Below are 6,068 nucleotides of genomic sequence, written 5' to 3' on the forward strand. Positions count from 1 at the left end.
TCGAGACTGTGTTTCTAAAATAACAATAATAATAATACTTGTACTACCCTACCTGTATTATGCACGGATTGATTCTTAATTTACAAATAATCAGAAGCTATTGAGAAAAATAGAGACTTCATAGTAATAGATTAAGACTTAAACACTGTTCTGCCTCTTATAAACTAATGGCAATTTGACAAATCACTTTAACTTTCTGAATTAACCTAGTGCAAGTTTACTGTGAAGACTGAATCCACTGCCAAAGGACCACACATGCATCTCAATTAAAGTACTTAGTATGGTGGATTGTGTATTCTTGTTTCCTGGTCTGTAGGTCTGTACTCTGCATGTAAACAGTCTTACTTAAGTTGTCTTTGAGCTCTGGGGCATCATAGTCTCTAAATATTGCCTGTTGAGTAAATGAAAGTATCTTCGCAATAGCAAAGAGGGCCATTCATCCTTAATATACAAATTTAATTAAATCATGATCAGTTTATTAGCTGGTGGTTAGAGATGTGCTTGTCAATATGGCTGAGCCTCAGGGCATCATTAAGAACATTTAATATTTCTGTACTATTGACACTTGGTTGCACTAGATAATAAGAACTGTACAAGATAGCATGATAGATGAACCATGTTTTATAATTTATTCTACAAAGGAAGCACACCTAAATTTTTCTGCTTTGAGAAAAAAATGAACACTTTATGCAAACATTATGAAAAACCAGAGTTCAAATATGTAGTGTTACTCTTGTGAAAAAATATTCTCAGGGGTCATAAGGGGCATTTGGCACTGCCAGTCCAGTACAAGTGCTTCTCACTCCTGCTCCGTGAAAAAATATTCTCAAGCACTGCTTTTAAAACTTAAATGTATATCAGAATTATTTATTGAATATAGAAGTATCAAAGATAATGTGTTGATTAAAACAATAGCTCCTCTCCCAAACTTCTTATCTCCATCCATGATACTATCATTCTTAGCAACACTCAAGACCTTCTGTTTTCTGAAATACTCATCTTCCTTCCATTTCCTCAAATCTATTTATCTTTATCTTCAGTTGGATAAGCCTACTTCCAGCTTTTTGTTAGGTAAGTTAACACAAGTTAAGTGTAGGTTGTTTTAACTTCTTTTCTTCTTTATTTTTTCTTCCCTACTTGTCTTGCTCTCTTCTTCTTCCCTCCCTCCCTCCCTCCCTCCCTCCTTCCGCCTGGTCCTAGGTCCTGCTGGCTCTTTGGATTGTGCAGCCCTGACTGCGCCTTTACCCCTGCAGCTGGTGTCATGGCAGCGGCTGCCCCAGAGCGGTCACCACTGCTATCATTACTACATCCCTAAATGATATGGTTTAGCTGTGTTCCCACCCAAATTTCACCTTGAATTGTAATAATCCCCACATGTCAAGGGCAGGGACAGGTGGACATAATCGAATCATCAGGGTGGTTTACCCCATACTGTTCTTGTGGTAGAGAATAAGTCTTACAAGGTCTAACGATTTTATAAATGTGAGTTCCCGTGCACAAGCTCTCTCTTGCCTACTGCCATGTAAGACACGTCTTACTTCCCCTTCAGTTTCCGCCGTGATTGTGAGGCCTCCCTAGCCATGTGGAATTGTGAGTCAAGTAAACTTCTTTCCTTTATAAATTACCCAGTCTCAGGTATGTCTTTATTAGCAGCATAAGAACAGACTAATACACTCAGCTTCCACCTTTCTAGTCCAATGTATCAGTTGTGACACAATGTAACTACGTGGTAAAAACGTACCTTTCACAAATCAGCCCACATTCTTTATCCTAATCTTTTCCCACAGGCTGTATGCTCCTACTTGTGGTCTGCTGTGGCCTCTACCTCTCCTGGACCATTAAATCTCTGGCAGAATTAGATTTGTTTTCAATATTTGTTGATTAACTGTTTGAATAAAAAAAATTTGCTTGGCTAAAATCTTACCCCTAAGTCACACAGCTAACATGTAGCAAAGCTGGGATACAAATCCATGTCCATCAAACGCCAATGAACATTATGTTTTATTTTGAAGAGAATAAAACAGGATACCTAAGAATTGTCTCTTCAGATAATGATGGCAGATTATTGCAGATATTGATTACTTAACTCCCTCTATTGTTAAGAAACTCCCTCTATTACACCCCCAAACAAAAACCTTCAATGCCCGTATACAGCCTAATGCAGAAATGAAGGTCTCAGAATAGAATAAAGTCTGTTGATGTGTGGGTATGGATTTCTCCACTTCCCTTTTTTTTTTCCCCATCTACCTCCTTGTCATTATTTAGTTAAATTTCTGTTCCTTAGTAAAGCCTCTCTTCACCCACCTTAACTAGGTCATGTCTACAGACCAAGATTCATAAAATGTGTTGTCATACCATGACGCTGACCATGCCTTATTGAATTTATTTGTATAATATTTATTTTTGCTGGGAAATTTTAAGCCTTTAAAAGACATAGGATGTATTTATCCTCTTTGCTATTATTGCCCAGTATGTATCCTTGTCTTCAGTATATAACAGGTACTCACACACACACACAAATGTGTTGATGAGGAGAGGGTTGCCTACAGAAGAAGGAAGCACTGCTTTCCCTCTTCCAGTTAACAAAGGCTCCAAAACCAAACATATTAGAGCACACACACACGAAAACACACACAAATACAGAAGCTCAACAGACAGTACATATTAATTAATGGCAAAAGTTGCCCTTAGGTGATTGTATTTGTCTTCTAGGGTTGCCATAACAAAATGTGGTAGACTGGGTAGCTTAAACAATAGAAATTAAGGTACAAAATTAAAGTGCCAGCAGGATTGGCTTTTCCTGAAGTCTCTTTCCTTGGCTTGCAAATGGCAGCTTTCTGACTGCCTGTCCTGATACAGCCTTTCCCCTGGGTACATGCAGCCCTGATTTCTCTGTTATATTGGATCAGGGCCCCACCCTTATGACTTCATTTAACCTTAATTACCTCCTTAAGAGCCCTATCTCAAACAGCAATCACGCTGAGGGTTAGGAAGCTCCACCCAGTCAACAAGAATTTCAGAAGGACACAATTCAGGCCAGGCGCAGTGGCTCACGCATATAATCCTAGCACTTTGGGAGGCCAAGGCAGGCAGATTGCTTGAGCTCAGGAGTTTGAGATCAGCTTGGCCAACATGGCAAAACTGCATGTCTACTAAAAATACAAAAAATTAGCTGGGCATGGTGTCGCACACCTGTAATCCCAGCTACTTGGGAGGCTAAGGTGCAAGAATCGCTTGAACCCCAGAGGTGGAGGTTGGAGGTTGCAGTGAGCTGGGCTTGCACCACTTCACTCCAACCTGGGCAAGAGTGAGACTCTGTCTCATAAAAAAAGGAGAAATAAAAAAAAAAAGAAAAGGACAAAATTCAATCTATGATAGTGACATAAAGAGATTTTTTTTATACCCATGCTATTCTTGATCTCTGTATATGTAAAATATGAAAGTGTAGCCAATTTTGAAGAATAAGATGCTGTTTGAAGAATAAGATGCTGTTTATACAAACATGTACTTAAAATATCAGTATCACAGAATCTCCCTTGAATCATTTCCTATAGATGTGCAACAGGCAACTGGAAAATGCCATACAGAAGAATTGGTAATCCAAAACTTTATTTATTAAGAAAATCTTCCACACTTTATTGGTGTGGTACCACATTTGCTGTAATTGTCTAATATCAGCTTACATATAGTTAATCGCTTTTATTTCCACTAACAAAATTGTAACATGATCGTAAAATGCCAAGCAAGCACATGAAAAATGGGAATAAAAAACCTTGCTTAAGAAAGAATGGGCTATTTTACTTGTAAAATAAAACATTTATTCATTGTACCTATTCTGCATTTTAAATGTAATACTTGCAGACTGAGAAGCAAACTTATAGAATAAAAGAAAATGCTGGTTCACATAGATGGCTATGCTATATTGGATTCCCTAGTTGTTTCTTTAATGTATTATTGAGGAATTTATTTAACAACCATACTTACAATATCATATAATACAATAATATTTATCAATTTTAGTGCAGTTTTTTTTCTATAAGCCAAGCACATTTAAAAAAAAAAAAAAAACCCATGGAATAGATACTAATGTTGTTCCTGTTTTACAGGAGAGTAATCCAAGTTCAAATACTTAAAAAAGTTTCCCTGAGTTACCTAGCTGGCATGTGAAGCTGGGATACAAATACAGATCCATCAGACTCCAGTGCACATACACACAATCCCTCCTGCTATACACTCCTCACTTTCCTGCAGCTTGCTTTTCTCCTCTTCTAAATTCCATAAAACTTCTTGTTTACTTTTTAAAAAAGTATATTTCTTAAAAGTTTTCCTCCAAATAATTAAAAGAATTCAAAGGATTCAAAGGCATCTCTTCTTATTTTTATATAGTCAGAGAGGTAAGTTCCCTAGTCATAGTATCTATCATTTCTAACATTTCTAAATCTAGACCAGGTTCACTATGGCGGAGATTTTTAAAGCTCACTAAATATCCAAGAGCTTCTTACACTCCCCTGACGCTTGCGTTTGGTTTTGGTCACATATCTCGGTTTGACCAGTGATAGGTCTGGCCAGCAGCTATCACCATTGTTTTGAGGAAGTGAAGTCTCTAGGAATGCTCCATCTCTCTCTCGTTCAGTGACAACCATGCATGAAGGTAGGAAAGGCATAAGACAGTAGCGTAAGAAATCCCTAAATCAATATTTAAAGTTTACCTGGAAATCCACTAAAAATGTAGCAGAATTAGTGTGGGTAAAAATAAACTTCTTTTTATTTTTCTTATTTAGAGTAGTCTGATTAATGCAGGCATAGGAAGAGACTTAATAAACGCAAATCGTGATTGATCCAAAATCCTGAAGTTAAAGTGAAGTCAGTGGACATTCAGTTTGGAGTATCAGAAAACCTGACCATAAATTACTTAAATGGTAGGCAATTTGTTATCTCATATACAAATAGATGCTGGAGGTGGATTATTCTAGGATAGTAGCTCAGTGATATGTCTGCGGCAGCTCCAAGGATGCATGACACTATAAACATTAGAAGAAAAAGAATTTATATCATAAATTTCCCACCCTAGGAAAACAACCCTTTGTATTTAATTGCCCAGCATTGTATTAAATCCTTCTTCCTAAACCAATTACCACAATTGAATTGGACATAATGGGATTGGTTCCCTAGTCAAATTAATATTCATTACCCAGGGCTGAAAGAGCCCATGAAATGAACGGTTGTCCAACTCTTGAATAAACTCAGAATTCTGCTAGCGAGGAAAAAGCAATACCGTCTACTGAGTAGACGATAAAAAGATGTTCAGAGAGTGAAAATGTTCTCTCAACATTATGCATCCAATTTCAAGTGCAATTTTAAGTTAAAAATATGGCTAAGGTTATTTTATATTTAAACTTGATTTTTTGCCAGGTGACCAATGTTTTACGGTAGCTTGAAACATATTATTCTTGAGTTTATTAACCCAACAGAAGAGTAGAAATTCTTTCAATGGGAGTAAACATTTCTCACAAATACTCAATTCTTAACTCAGTTTCTTTTTATGTCATAAGTGGATCCCACTCTTGGGTTACTGGTTTTAAAATTTTATTTTTATTTATCCTACCTAACTTTAAACTAGTTGTGCTGGCATCAGCTAGATAATACCAGTATTTTTTTAAAAAAATATTCACCTTGGAGTACTACAGCTTGTGGGTGTTGTCAAGCAGGAGTTCATTTAGGATTAAACGTGGATTCTCCTCACTGTCCTATAGGCTTTACAGCCAGGCATTAAGCAAACTTGGCTAGAGGAGATATTTTAAATTTAATAAAAATAATATTTGCTTACTGTGAACTCAAGTATAATTACACATTATAAACATGTAACAGAAGCTCCACAAAGGAAACATTACTATATATGCGAAGGGTGGTCAGGAGCTAAATTAAGGAATTCTACTGTCTAGCTCCACGTTTCATCATTTTCTGAGATGATTTCTAAGAGAATCCACTCTCCAAGTCCCCAGTGCATATGCTTTTTGAGAATTCGTATGATCATCTCCACCTCCCTACACTATGAATTTAAATGATTA

The sequence above is a fragment of the Papio anubis genome, chromosome 7 (assembly GCF_008728515.1).
Source record: "Papio anubis isolate 15944 chromosome 7, Panubis1.0, whole genome shotgun sequence".
Taxonomy (NCBI): domain Eukaryota; kingdom Metazoa; phylum Chordata; class Mammalia; order Primates; family Cercopithecidae; genus Papio; species Papio anubis.